At 38.8% G+C, this 15,992-nt stretch overlaps 1 protein-coding gene across 2 annotated transcripts in view; it reads left to right on the top strand.

Annotated features, from left to right (window-relative positions):
- The window catches only part of LOC148893396 (uncharacterized), a 31,219-nt gene that overhangs the window by 10,823 nt on the left and 4,404 nt on the right, over positions 1-15,992 (top strand). The window contains exon 6 of one of the 2 annotated variants that reach the window (XR_016115953.1): positions 4,786-5,301. The exons of the other annotated variant lie outside the window; for it this stretch is intronic. The gene's annotated coding sequence lies outside the window, so the exon portion shown is untranslated. Of the gene's footprint in view, positions 1-4,785; positions 5,302-15,992 lie in introns of those variants that run through there. 2 annotated transcript variants of the gene reach the window in all.

The following is a 15,992-nucleotide window of genomic DNA, read 5'->3' as shown; positions in this document are numbered from 1 at the left end:
ACAAAAAAAACTAAATAACAAATATGACAACACAAAGACACACAGTCATTCAATCTTAAGCACTTCTGTACCCTCTTTGTGTTATGAAGCAGTACTAGATGAAAGAGGAGAGGATCAAAGCATCCTTTTCATCAGTGGATCAGGGACGTCATGGTGAAATGCGCACGCCTGCTACAAGCTAAATGTTGAAAGCAAATACAAAGCTGTAGCATCATCCATTGACGAACAGATTGTCTCACATCTCACGGCCCACGTAAATCCGCTTTAATTCCAAGCCGCGACAGTTCCACATACGCATCGGCGTTCTACTCTTAAAAGAAAAATCTAACTAATGTCATGTCGCTAAGTGAATTGGGTGACAAGGGTTACATTTTCAAATTTGTTGAGTGAAAACTGTTTTAGAAATAATTAAATAAAGATGTAGAAAATGTATACAAAAAAATGGAACAAATATACAAACAGAACTCAATACCAAATTTCACATTACCATTTAAACTACCTTTGGCTAAATGTGATCATATTTTCATGCTTTTTGTGTTTAAATATGGTGAAGCAGCATGTGGCTCATTATCCAAGTTTCTATATTTATCATGCGACAGGAGATTTTTCTGTGAATCTGAAGCTTATGTGTAGGGCATTTTGCTTAATTTCTTGTCATACCAGAATTTTCCTAATGCGGCTTACAAGAAGTCATTTCAGGCAATCATTATGGTATTTTTAATTTTTCTTTTGGGGGGGGGGTGTGTAATCATTTGTTTGAGCATAGAAATTACCATTCTATTTTGGACACGGCATCAAAACGTTCCACAAAAAGAATAGACGATTGTGCGCTGACGTGTACTTTGTGGCTGAACACGAGACACACTTGAAGCTTATTTCAGGAGACGATGCACACGATTTAGGATGAGTGCAAGGAGATGAAAACTTTTCCTTTCAATTAATCCGTCGTTCATTTCATTTTCAGCTTAAAATGTTCATATGCAAAACCATTTCATGATAGCGAATCATAAAAAAAGTTTGTGGGAGTGGCGCCGCGCCATTGTCCACATGAACCCTGCTCCCAACCCCACATGATTTGCTCAACTTGTTGCCTAATGAGCCTTTAGAGCACAGGTGTCAAAGTCAAGGCCCGCGGGACAAATCCGGCCCGCCACATCATTTTTTTCGGCCCGCAAAAGCAAATCAAACTTGTTAAATTCCATGACGATTGCTAAAATCTGAGCCAAAATTTCACATTTTTGGATGTCAACCACAATAAAAGTCATTATTCTTGACTTCAGATTTGAAAATGAGTTATTCATTAATTTGCTGTGTGCTCTATATGTAATATTTGAAGGGATTTAAACATTCTAATGGGTTCCCCAAATTCATAACGGCCATCGAGAGGAAACCATAACTACAATGTGGCCCGCGGCAAAAAATGACTTTGACACCCCTGCTTTAGACACCGTGAAGTCATTTTTTTTTTTCCGAATATTGAGATGGAGAAAAAACGGGTGGATTTATCTTCTTAATTCATACTCCACAAAAAACACAAGTAAACAAATACATACATCAATCAATAAATAAATACGTAAATAACGTGATAAAAAAATTAACACATGAATAAATATGTGGATAAATAAATGTATAAATAAATTACAAAAAAATAAAGTGATAAATAAATAGACAACAAATAAATGAATAAATACATAAATATGTGGATAAATAAATGAATAAATAAATGAGCAGATAAAAAATAAATAACTGAACAGATAGAAAAAAATAAATAATAGTAAGATAGAAATAAATAAATATGCTGCTAAATAGATTAATAAGTACATATGGGGATAAATGAATGTAGCTAAATAAATACGTGGATAAATAAATAAAAAATAAATAGATTAAAAAAATACACTGATAAATAAACAAACAAATAAATAAAATAAATACATAACTTGGCGGATAGCAGTTTTTTTGACAACGATACTAGTGCAGCGTGTTCTACCGGAAACAAATTCCTTGTGTGTCCTACATACTTGGCAATAAAGATGATTCTGATTCTGATATATGAACACAAATACATACATTGGCGGATAAATAAATAGATGTATGAATAAATAAGTAAATAAATAAATGAACAGAAAAATAAATACATAGATGAATGAATAAATAAATAAATATGCATATAAATGAATGAATAAATAAATAGAAATAAATATATGAACACAAATACATAAATTGGCGGATAAATAAATATGTAAATGAATAAATACATAAATATGCTGATGAATGAATAAAGGAATTACAGTAAAGTCTTGTTATATCGATATCGGTTATATCGATAGTACTGCTTATTACGATACAATTTCTATGAACCCAAGGAGAAAATTTACATGCCGCGGGATCGGATATATCGATAGTCCGGTTATATCGATATTTTTTCCGACTCCCGGTAATATCGATATGATGAGACTTTACTGTAATTAAATGAATGAATAAAAAATAAAATTGGACTTGATTTTCAGAATCAGAATCATCTTGATTGCCAAGTATGTAGAACACACAAGGAATCTGTTTCCGGTAGACTCCGGTGCACTAGTATCATCATCAAAAAATTACTAAGTGGCACTATACAGTTCCATTTGGGCGACTGTTGAAAGAGTTCAGAGTTCAAAGCGAGTTTTCCCTTAGCACGATATACACAGAAAGTAGCATTTTTTTTAACATCGTTTTTTTTCTTCAATATGACTCAACTTTCGAAGGGACATAAAATAACATTTGGCTCACCCTCTTGTTGCACATTCACTCTCGTCATCCAAATGATTTAAAAGCCTTTACAGTATGTCAACGCCAAAGTGTCATGACTAAGCTGGAATGAGCTCTAGAAATCACTTCGTAGAAGCCGTTAAAAAAAATTGCAATGATGCTCTCACCCTAACACAAAAACTATTGGTGGTCCACGTTCGGCCGCCAATCAACTGACCGCTAAATGCCGGTCATTAGGAATCGCCATGGCAACAACACAGAGGCTGCTCTCTTGATTATAAGCTAGTGCATTGTCAAATGATATAAAATGAATACCATATTGTTCTGTAACGTGCTTTAAAGGACAACCGACGCCCTCGGACAAATTGTGTCCATAATTTGTAAAGTCGCTTCTAATGACTTTGACTGAGCGTATTTTACAAAGATTCCACCGCATATAGCTATATTTTACGTTTTAAGACTCGCGCTGAATATTCAGGAAGTCTTGTTTTTGAGTTGGTGACGAGTCCGTACGTGACGTCACTAAAGGACCGCCCCTGACCGAGAAAGGAAACACAATGCATTTTGCGGTACTTTGGTCTGAAAACCTTCTGTTGATCCGTGTTGATAGCGAAATTAGAAGGAAAACATAAATAACGCGGTGGTGAATCGTTGTGTTTTACCAAGACTACTATTTGATACTAGTTGACACAAATTCCCAGCAGGCAAATCAGCCCATTTCCAATGGGGTTTGGGCGCCATTTTCTGCATGTTCTGGGTGCTACACATCAGTCCTGATGCCTCAAAATGACCCGGAAAGACTTCTTTAATCGATTGCAAACATTTATGCTTTCCTCTTCAGAACTATTTGAATCATATTTATAACTGGATGAGTAGCAAGAAAGCATCTTCTCCGAATCTGAAGCCATTGTTTCGATTCTCGAGCAAGGCAAGACGTCTTGGCGTGACATCACGAACAAGGGGGCGGGACCTTCTGAAACTGGCCAATTCCGGGTTCAATTTGAAGTAGTTTTTGGACACTTTAAGTCATTTTTATTGGTGTTTTGCATTTGACTAAAATATCCTGCTTGTTCTGGGTATTTTAGATGCTATAAAACATTTTTTTTAATTTCAGTTAGGAAACAAAAAAAATGGTGTCGGTTGTCCTTTAGAGCAAACATGTTCTGTCTTGATTGTCTAGGAGAGCAAAAGACTCAAAAAAATGTCTTAGATTGGTAATATTAGGTTTTGGCACTTTCCGACCTTTAATTAGCTAGAGGGTGTTTCGCAGTTGTGAGAGTCATCATGAAAATGGAAAATATAGCTTTCACAAGCTAGGATATAATTAGCTAGATTTTTTTATTTTTTAGTTCTTTTAATTGGAGCAAAGCATTGTGCCCTGCGGAGGTCAAATGTGGGATTGTGGCGTACAATGAAGCGATTGGGACGATTCTGGGGAATGCGGAGACAGTGAATGTCATCTGTGTCGCTATCGGAACTGATGATACGTCACTTTTTATGATAATCTAAAATGTCATGTGATACCTCATGCTTGTCTTTTTTTTTCTCACTGCCAGACATGCAAAAATGGATGCACTCCGGTGCCAGGGTTTTTGTCATTGTCACTTGAATTCCAGGACCTACAGAATATTACATTTTAGGATGACATAAGCATTCAGTGCAGCGTTAGAAACCATTATCATAAAAAATAGTTAATTCCTAAATTATATGGGTCTGGAGTTATATGAGCTTGAAATGGCTGTCCAGAATACGATGCTATATGTACATACTCGAACAGATGAAGCTGGAACAAAGCGCTAACATGGAAATAAGGGGAAATTATGCCCCCTTGTGGAAAAGAAAAAAAATTGCCAGAGGCCACGGCCAGCGCTTTATCAGCACTCAAGCATGATCAAACAAAACCTGAACACATTTGAGAATAAATTCTTGAATGGCAGTGAATGAGTTTATGACGATAATGGGAATTTTGGGGTGACAAATTTCAATTCTGGGAACATATTTTACATACATACATTTTCTGGTATGTTTATGTCGCAGGGCATGCAGGAGCTTATCGCAGCTGTCTTGGGGCAAAAGGCGAGGACACCCTGAACTGCAGGCCACACATAGCCAAACATTCATGCTCACAATTAGACTTAAGAGACTTGAACATTTTGTATACAAACACTAAATCATCAATTTTACAACAAAAAAATGTCAGCTTTGAATGGAAATACCTTTATGGTACGTGATTTTACCGCGGCCAAGTCACCGTTACCCAAAATTGGCTAACGTTAGCCTAGATATATTTCCATCTGGAAGCTTTAATTAAGCCATCCAGGGAAGTTAAACATCTACATCTGCGTTATTGTGCCACCTAACTCTTTTTTTTTTTCACTCTTTGAATCAACACCCAAAGAGGGGGTGGTGGGAGTGCATATAAAAAGAGGTGGACCAAGCCACCCGATGCTTTGTGGAGGCGTAAAGCCTCAAATTTGCGTATTTCAGGATCAGCTTCCATTCGGCTTATTTGGAGATGGCCTTAAACGACATTGACGCACGACATGTTGCAACCCTTAATTTTTTTTAATAAAGTAAACATCTCAGATTGTTAAAAAGAGATTTGAAGCCATACTATATAAAAAGTAGCCAAAATTTCCCATGGACTTTAAAGTAACCTGGCTTTTTTTTATATTAAATATTTTTTTAAAATTAAATTATATATATATATATATATATAGAGGTATATACTAATTTTGTTATCGCTGCGTACGGTCGGGTGGATAAAAGCATAACATGCACATGAGCGGTAAATTGCATATTCCACTTGTGCTAGCGTTTTGTCATTTCAAATTTTGATATCGGTACAGGTAACTTCCAACTTACGACCAACCCGATTTATGACCATCCGTACTTATGACCACAACCTCCAGACCCTATTTTTAACATTTATATTCTACAGCTGGCATCACAACGTGCTACCAGGGCGGCAACGCGTACAACAATTTTGGCCAGCCAGCATCTCACTCTCACACAGCAATCAACCGAGTGATGGCACCACAGGGGGGAGTTTGCCAGTCATTTAGCCTCCGAGTCTCTATTCAACATTTTGAATGGATGTCAACTTACAACCATTTCGACTTACGGCCACTTGGTCGGAACGGACGGGTCGTAACGGATGTGACCTATACATTTTTTTATCGCTGCGTACGGTGGGTTTGATAAAAGCATAATATGCGGATGAGTGGTAAACTGCATATTCCATTTGTGTTAGCGTTTTATCATTTCAAATTTTGATGTAGGTACACACAGGAATGCACAGAGCCTGGAATTGAACCCTGTACCATGAGGCAAACATAAATAACTATTAAAAAATTAAAATGTCACATTTCCAAAATTTAATAGCATCCCATTGAATACAAATGACAAATGACTTATGTTCCTTGAAACATTGCAACAAAACAAGGTCATCCCGCGTCACGGAAAAGATGGTGGTCGATTTTGTATTTAAAGTGACGCTCCAGAGTCTGACTCAACCTGTCTGGGTTTCAGGGCCGCAAGACAAACTTGTATTCGACTCTTCCCTTTGACCACAGCAATTCATATTTCCACTTTTGGAGAGCCCGTTTGGAAGTCCGCAAATAGTCGTTGCAGTTAGAGAGGACGGAGGAAAGCGGAGTAGATCAAAACTGCCGCATTTCAAATCCCTTGAAATTTTATACGCTGTTTATTTTTTTTAAGTGTCGCGCATTGTACATGTGTTCTGGTTCAAGTTTTGACATGGGCCAAAAACGTCTTCATCAAAATTGTCTCTATCAAACTATTGATTTTTAAATATATTATTAGTCTGTCTTGACGTGAAGAGCAATCCGAAATCAGTGTGTAGGAAAATGTGTATTTTTATGTACCTTACTGGCCATTTTTTTCAAGGCATCTTCTGACCTCAATATGACTTTTTCTCCTTTATTGGATTGGATTAGCCTTTATTAGTCTCACAGTGGGTAAATTGACATTTCACAGCGGCAGAATGATGAAAGTAAGAGGAACCCAAAGGAAGAAGTAGAAACAAAAATACAAGAGCTGCTGTAAAGGCAGCCACTCTCACGTGCCATCTTGAAGTCAAAACAACGAAAAATAATTAACAAATAATGTGACACAACACAAAGACACAGTCATTGAATCTTAAGCACCTTCTGCACCTTCTTTGTTGCAAGAAGCAGTGCGAAATGAAAGGAAAGGAAGAAGTAGAAAAACAAAATACAGGAGCTGCTGTAAAGACAACCACTCTCGCGGCGCCATCTTCAGGTCAAAAGAACAAAAAAACTAAATAACAAATATGACAACACAAAGACACAGTCATTGAATTTGTTGCATGAATCAGTTCTAGATGAAAGAGGAGAGGATCAACGCATCCTTTTCACCAGTGGATCAGGGACGTCATGGTGGAATGTGCACGTCTGCTACAAGCTAAATGTTGAAAACAACCACGAAGCTGTAGCATTCATTGACGAAAAAAGATTGTCCCCACATAAATCCGCTTCAATTCCAAGCCGCGACAGTTTCCACATAGGCATCGCCGTTCTACTCTTAAAAGAAAAATCTAACACATTTCAAAGTACTCAGTGAATTTGGTTACAAGGGCTAAATTTTTCACATTTGTTGAGTGAAACTTGTGCTTTATAAATAAATATAGAAATAAATAAATACAGTAAAGTCTCGTTATATCGATATCGGATATATCGATAGTCCCGGTTATATCGATACTATTTCTATGCACGCACGGATAAAATTACATGCAAACAGGGTCGGATATATCGATAGTCCCGGTTATATCGATATTTTTTCGGACTCCCTTGAATATCGATATAACGAGACTTTACTGTACATAAATAGATAAATTAAATGTGGAAAAATGATACAAAAATGGGCTGGTGTAGACAAAATGACAAACAACTTGTGGGCGAGTTTTTTTTTTTTTTGGGGGGGGGGGGTAGTTACATGATCGACATTCTTACCAAATTTCACGTGACTAAGTAAAACTGCCTTAGAGTGAATTTCTGAAAACGGCCTTGAACAAAAAGCTATGAAATGTGATCGTATTTTCATGATTTTTGCCTTTAAATGGCACCGACATTCCTCCCAATCCAAATTGTCAGATACCCTGACCACCATCAAATTTCCACTCGAAAAAAAAAAGACATTCAGGGTATTTTTATCGCTATCAAAAGTCAAAACAGATCAAATTTCAACCAGACGGTCAGAAGGCCATCGCACTTGAGGGCGCCTATATTACGGAGATTACATACGATAGATTACAGACAAAGAAGCTCAGCAACCCGTCCAGCTTTCGAGAACGCTTCCAGTAAGCCGTCAACGTGCTTTATTCATTGCCTGATCCATCGCTTTACTGTTATTATTGTATCGAGGAAGGAGCGCGTCTTGCATGTGGAGCCAGAATCGCTTGTACGGGGTCCGACGTCGTGGTCACTGCATCCAAATTACAGAGCACAATGACTTGGCGACGTTCAGGGCAGCCATGAGAAACACGCGGCAAAGTCTTTAGTTGTCTTCGGGGAATCTTTTTATTTATTTATTTATATTTTTTGGGGAGGGCAGACATTTGCCTGCAGACCACCAGCAAGTGTTTATTATCACAGTTGACCACCGTGAGTGATATAAACATGGATCGCTTGATGTTTGGTGTTTCCGTATCATCTATCGGAATGAGAATCGTCTTTATTGATAGTTTGTTTAAACAAACAAGTAATTTGCTCTTAGTAGTTCATATCACAGAGAGGGAGCGAGTAGGAGAGGGGGCTGGCTAGCGAGAGAGAGCTAGCTAGTGAAAAAGATAGCTAGCTAATGAAAGAGATAGCTAGCTAGCGAGAGACAGCTAGCTAGTGAGCGAGAGCTGGTGATAGAGAGTTAGCTAGTGAGAGAAAAAGAGAGATAGCTAGCTAGCAGAAGAGGGCTAGCTAGCAAGAGAGAGAGCTATCTAGCCAGAGAGAGTGAGGTAGTGAGAGAAAGAGAGAAAGCTAGCTAGCAGAAGAGAGCTAGCTAGCAAGAGAGAGAGGGCTAGCTAGCGAGAGAGAGCGAGGTAGTGAGAGAGAGAAAGCTAGCTAGCAGAAGAGAGCTAGCTAGCAAGAGAGAGAGCTAGCTAGTGAGACAGACAGCTAGCTAGCAAGTGAGAGTGAGCGCTAGCTAGCGAGAGATGAAAGCTAGCTAGCGAGAGATGAAAGCTCGAGAGAAAATACAGTATTCCCCCGCTACTTTGCAGTTCACTAATCACAGCTTCAGTGCATCACTGATTATTATTTTTTTCTTAGAAAAAAAAAGTCCAGAATGAAAAAAAATGCCAAATAACTGGGACGTTTTGGGCATGGCTGCAGCCTGATTGGTTCCCAGCACTGACATCATGATATCTCATCTCTTATAGCCACTTGGATTGGCTGTCCTGGTCCCCATTAACCATGAAAAACAAGGGATTACTGTACCACGCTAAATTGTCCCGAGATGTGAGTGTGAGCACCAATGGTTGTTCGTTTCTGTGCCATGCATTTGGCTGGCGATCAGTTCAGGGTGTCCCCCACCTACTGACTTAAGACAGTTGGGATAGGCTCCAGTGTATGTGTAATAATAATTATACATTTCATTTATAAGCGCCTTTCAAAACTCTCAAGGTCACTTTACAGTCACAGGATAAGTCCTTTTTGTGGGTGAGCAGCGGCAGCCACACGCAGCAGGTGTGTGGCATATTTTTCTTTATTAAAAAAAAACACTGTTTGAAAACTAATTTGTGATGCAAGCGTTTTGAATCCGGCATAGACCGATTTCAACTCGTAACCAAGGTATCACTACTGTAAACACAATGAGCACATTTTCCAAGAAGCCACTCGCTTATTGTTGCCTTTTTTTTTTGTTTGTTTTTAATCTGCCGTCAGCTCGTCTGTTAAGTGTCCACTGACCCTGAAACTGATGTTTCATTTTTCCACACGCTGGTTGTCGTCAACTGTATTTTTGAATTGACAGTTATAATTTACGCTTGGCCGAGTCTCTCCCTGTCCGTCTCTTGGCCAAATAGCTGATTTTAGCCTGTGAGGTTGTTATTTTATTTTATTTTTTTTAGATTATTTTGTCCAAAAATCTGTGGTCAAAATAAATTACTTTCCTGAGTAAGAATGGGGGGGAATGGTGGATACTTGCTGTTGTGACAAAGCTGTCCCCCTGTGGTTAACACCCAAAGTAATGACACTACCCTTAATGTGTTTTTTAATGTATTTTTTTTTAATTCAAACTGCCATCTTCTGCTGTAAATATCAAGTTTGACTTGGTCGACAGCTACCAAAAAAACCCAAACCAAAATGAGCAAATCTCCTCTTCCTGTGTCCTCATCCTGGTTTATTCTGAGATCTTTTTTTGGATGAGCAAAACACACACAAAAAGGAAAATGAAGGAAGAGCCTCTTTTCCTGAGTGCGATTTACTCAAGTGGGTTTAAGGAATTAAAAGGAAAAACAGAACTGAGAGAAGGTACAGGATGTTTTGGATCCAGGTGCCTCCGTTTGCTTTTTGTTGACGTGTCGCCAAGGTCTATTGCACTTGGAACCGCAATATTTAGTAAATAGCTTCACCCCACCCTACTCTGTGTTGCGCCGCTTCATTTGCAAAGTACTTGCACGTTTGGGGACCGTTTGACTTTAAACTCAAAAATACAGTAAAGTCTCGTTATATCGATATCGGTTATATCGATAGTACCGCTTATTACGATACTATTTCTATGACCGCAAGGAGAAAATTACATGCGCGCAGGGTCGGATATATCGATAGTCCCGGTTATATCGATATTTTTCGGACTCCCGAGAATATCGATATAACGAGACTTTACCGTAATATCGAAAGGCCTGTTGCATTTCATAATTTTTGTATTACAGTGATACCTCGGTTTACGAACCCCGTTGCTTATGAACTTTTCGGTTTACGTGATTGGTCAAGAACGCAGCAATGAGGGGAGGTGATTCAAACATTAGAGACAGGCAGATGTCAGAGAGAGAGAGTGACAAAATTGATCAAAAACTGAAATTTGGACTACTTTCAACTTTGATAGTTCAAAGGCAGAGTGTAGACTGCAAGGTTAAAATATCCCATCAATCAGGCTCCACAAACAACCCGCACAAGACATCCGTACACTTGATGCGAAAAGCTATCAAGCCAGCTAAACAGAACACAATTGATGAGGAACTAGATAGAATTACCACAGAGGAAGCACCTACAAGGATCATTCCTCCAGATGGTGAAAGAAGAAGGTTACGTACCTCATCAAGTGTTTAATGCTGATGAAACCGGCAACTCCATTCCATCAACGACCATCACAAAGGTAAATAAAACGACTTTCTTATACCGTACAGTTTATTTCTTTAATTATAATACCATAGCACATTTATTATACATAAAATAAGGTATATTTTGTGTAGTTTTAAGGCTTTGAAAACTAGAAAATTATGTTTTATGGGGACCTGGGAACGGATTATTCTCATTTTAATGGTTTCCTATGGGAAATTATTTTTTTGGGATACACCCTTTTCGCCTTACACACTGTCTGGGAACCAATTAAGTTCGTAAGCCAAGGTATCACTGTATTTCAAAAACTGTACAACATGATCACAACCTTTTTTTGAGGTATTAAAATAAATAAATATTTTACTGTGAAGTATAACATTTCTTAAAAACTTTGTAGCTTAATCCAGATTTTATTTAAAATAAATGACATGTCTAAAGATAATTGCTTAACAAAAAAAAAAGTTATCCAGATTTGTGTGGCTGTGGCTAAAACACGCCTAGCAATAACACCTCAGCTCTGACATTAGCAAGATTTTTATCACCTTCTTTTATGTCAGCAGTTACTTGGTTCTTATTACCAAACCCAGACATCAAGTCATGGGTTAGTTAGTTCTTATTACTCAACCCGTTTTTTTTTATCACTTGGGTGTGTATTTTGCTAGCTAGCTATGGTTCTAGCTAGCTAAAAATGCATCTTGGTTAAATGACCATTTTATAGAGGTTATCTATGATCGCCCCGTGCAAATTTATATCATCCAATTATAGTTCAAATATAACGTAAAAAAAGAGCATCCAAATAATTTTGGTGTCTTTAAGATTAGCAAGAATAGCTAGCTTTTCTGGCAAACTTTATCTCCAAAGCCTCTAATATGAGTTATACTCATTCCTGATTCTATCCAACCTGGTCACTCCCAGAGAAAACCTCAACATCTTCAGCTCTGCTTCCTGTCTTTTCTGACAGTGGCCACCTTTTTATACACTTTTCCTTTCATCCTACCTGAAACCTTTCTATCACACAAAAATGTCAGGTGTCATACCTGACATTTTTCTCCAGCCGTTCCAGCCTGTCTGGACACGCTTCATCACCTCTTTTCCACACTCTCCATTGCTCTGGACAGTTGACCCCAAGTACTTAAAATTGTCCACCTTCTTTATCTCTTCTCCCTGTAGCATCACTCTTGCACTTGGATCCCTCTCATTCACACACGTATATTCCGTCTCGCTGCAACTGATCTTCAATATGTATTTTCAATATGTATTGTATTGTATTGTATAGTATATGTGCAAAACGAGTGCATGTGGAGATTCATACCACCATTTGTGCCTGACTTGCACTCGCACAATACAGAGCCCTTTGACTTTGTGAGTCAGTCAACAATTTTAACGTGTTGGCTAAGCGCTAGATTATGCAACGAATCGCGCTGGAATACAGTTGGCTTTGCTATTTTAAGATATATTCTGATTTAACTATAGTACGCAGCCCACATCAGCCAACCCCCCCCTTTGGAAGCCACATAACTCGAGCCCTGAACCCACCATCGTCAAGGGTTTTGCAATATGCAATAAAAAAAGACTGTGATGTGTGACTTTTGATTCACATTCATTCACATTTCATGGCGCCCGACGTATAATGTTCATTTCGAGGCAGACGATGTCGCTAAATTTAGACCACGAAGTCAATGACGCTCGTATCGTCCCGCCGCAAAGACGTTAACTATCTACCTTGAGAGGTGAGTGTAGTGACCACAGATCGCGCTCGTAATACGCCAGCGTTACTGTTACAAAAATAGGCACTATTGTTGTCGAAAATCCAGCGGGCGAAGGACTCCTCCGCACATTGTTGGCGTATTTGGATCTTTGTTGGGAATTGGCTCATGTCGCCTACGAGTCATGCGGTCATTCGAGAATTGGAGGATGATTTGGAACCTCTTTTTTTTGCGGTGGGGGGTTGTAAAGAATATTATTTTGGGGTATTTTGTGTAATTGCAACAAGTCACCTTTTCCTAATTAACTAGCCCGAGAATTACCCTGCCACGAACACTGATCCCGGGTCGTAAAGCGATGGATGTATCGCGATGTCGCTCCATGTTACATCAAACCATTTGTACGTTACATACATTGTTTCTTAACACACCATTATACATACAGTAAAGGTTCGTTATATCGATATTGGTTATATCGATAGTACTGCTTATTACGATACTATTTCTATGAACGCAAGGAGAAAATTTACATTCGCAGGATCGGATATATCGATAGTCCGGTTATATCGATATTTTTTCCGACTCCCGAGAATATCGATATAACGAGACTTTACTGGTGACCCAGATGGAATTTTACTTTTGTTATGCTGCTCTCGTACCTTGAACACGACGTCCCGAGGCACCGCCGGTATCAATCTTTTAAGGAACGGCAAGTGGAACAGTCGAAACGGAACGAGACGAACCACTATTTTCATCTACTGCCAAGTCGTCTCGGCGGCAGACGTGGTTAGCCCTGATCAAGCCATCGCCCATGGATCATCTGGTGACGTCCTTGAGTACCAACACCCTGAACGTCTCCACGGGTGCTAATAGTAGCTTCTCGTTCCAGTATGATCTACGGACTGTGTACGTTTTATTGTGTTGTATGAGTATTTACGTGTCATGGCAATAAAGATGATTTTTCTTGACTACTCTGGCAGGGTGCGGGAGCATTCCTTCAGAAGCTACGTGGAGTGCAAATGAGGATAAGTCAGCGGTAGTAAATCTAGCGGAGGTGTTCGAGATAGGCCGCAGAGTAAGCGACCCGTCGTTTCCATCCATCAAATCCCTTCCGGGAGGCAGCCAAAAAAATGACCACTCCTATTTGCTGCTCTCATTTTTTTTCCCGCATACTTATATAGACTTGTTTTGAAGTACAATATGTGGATAAGTGCCCTGTATTTTTAGTTAAATGAGTCTCTGGCTGCTGCAAATCAGATATTTTCTTGCCTGAGCAGCTGAGTCAAACGGTTTTCGAAATAAACTTGGCTCGGCGTGAATGTGGCAGCAAAACTTATCATCATGACTGCGATAAGCTTGTGCTCAACTTCGCTTGACTTGTCAGCGTTCTCTGGCGTCACACGCAGCTCTATTTTCATCAGATTTTGATTTTTTTTTCATTGGGACTTTGAGGGGCGAAAATCCTCGCATTGGATTTAAAAATGGAGTGTTTGTTAGCGAGTTTGCTTTGTTCACAAAAATAGCTAGCTCACAGATTAGTTTGTTAGTTGGTTAAAAAAAATCAATGATTTAGCAAAAAACACAATTTCCACAAAACATTCCACAAATCAAGCTAACTTGGTAGCACATGAGTTAAAAAAAAGAACATTTCACGCATCTGTTCAAACTGTTCTTCTGTTCTTCCTGTGGCCATTTGCCGCACGAGGTATACTTTATCTACTGCAAAAGACCAAGAGGAGAAGTGGTATTCTTCATGAGGTTATGTGAACAAAGAGATTTTCATTTCCTGGTAACCATCAATGCAGGAATGTAAGCCTTCAATTTTACCCCACAGATAATGCATAATGCATTTAGTATTCTAGCTGGCTATCCATTTGCTAGCTGGCCATTTATTAGCTATATGGCTATCTAGCTAGTTAGCTGGCTGTCTATCTAGCTGGCTATTGGCTATCTATTAGCTAGCTACCTAACTGGCAATCCATTTGCTATCTGTCTAGCCCGCTAGCTAAGTAGCTGACTATTTATTAGCTATATGGCTATCTAGCTAGTTAGCTAACTGTCTATCTAGCTGGCTATCTATTAGCTATCTGCTAGCTAGCGAGCTTTCTATCTATTTGAGTTACTTCTGGGTTGAGTGAACGCTGGCGCATGTGGCTGCCGCTGCTCACCTGCAGGAAAAAAAACGATTTTGTGACTGTAAAGTGACCTTGAGAGTTTTGAAAGGCGCTTAGAAAAAAAAATATTATGATTAAAAAAAATAAAAGAAAGTCAACAAATCCGTTAGCTAGCAAGCTAGCTGTAATCAGCGAATCATGCATTCAAAACAACACAAAACCATTTTACATTAAACTTTCCATAAACCTAGAAAACTAGTTTTTAGCTAATACTTTCATCTGAAAATAAATAAAAGCTCAACAATTCTGACCATTTTTAAATTAAATGTTCCACAATCTGAATAATTTGCAAAGTAATGTGATGCACGACTCCCACCAAATTCTGTGAAACTTGCTAGCACAGTTGATACATGTCTGATATAAGTTTGAAACACAAACTCAAATTTTTCACCAGACTTGCTAGCTTGTTAGTTAGCTTCAGTCACTTCAAAAAATTAGCGTAAACAGCATGACCAATTGCCATCATGTCCCGCAATACTTCTTCCACCAGGCTACTTTTTTGTCATATGATGAAAAATTTAACTTTCGTACTTGTAGTTTGTAAATTTCTAAGTTAGTGGCACTTTTCCAAATTAGCTCGTTTGTTAGCGTTAGCAGTGCAAGTCAGCGTAGAGGCGTTTTGAACTACTGACCTCATTAAAAATAATAATATTTAAGCATATTTATTTCTCTTTTCAAGAAAAACACTGGCACGGGATCAAAAGCTGAGTTTCCCCCAGTTCCTTTCTCATCCATCCCACAAAGTGTGACCTCCCACAGATCACCACCTCGCTCCACCAACTGCCATTTTTTAAAGGCCTTTTAACACTTCCGGCCCCTTTTCAGGTCCGCATTTGTGTCCAGGAGCCTGTAATTTCCCCAAGGCCCCCATCAAGTGTGCCATTCATAAAGTTTTAAAGTAGCTTTTAGCGGTCCGTGGAGTTTATTGAAACATTAAATTTGTGACTGAGCGTGTATCTTTAGCCATATCCCGGCTCACGTGATTAGGTTTGGTCGGCTCGCTTACATGAACCGACAATTATATGCGCCTCCTGGGTGTGGGTTGAGCCTCG

This window comes from Hippocampus bargibanti, linkage group LG09, assembly GCF_051943395.1.
Source record: "Hippocampus bargibanti isolate YZ-2025 linkage group LG09, ASM5194339v1, whole genome shotgun sequence".
Lineage (NCBI taxonomy): Eukaryota > Metazoa > Chordata > Actinopteri > Syngnathiformes > Syngnathidae > Hippocampus > Hippocampus bargibanti.
This window is presented reverse-complemented; position numbering and strand designations above follow the sequence as displayed.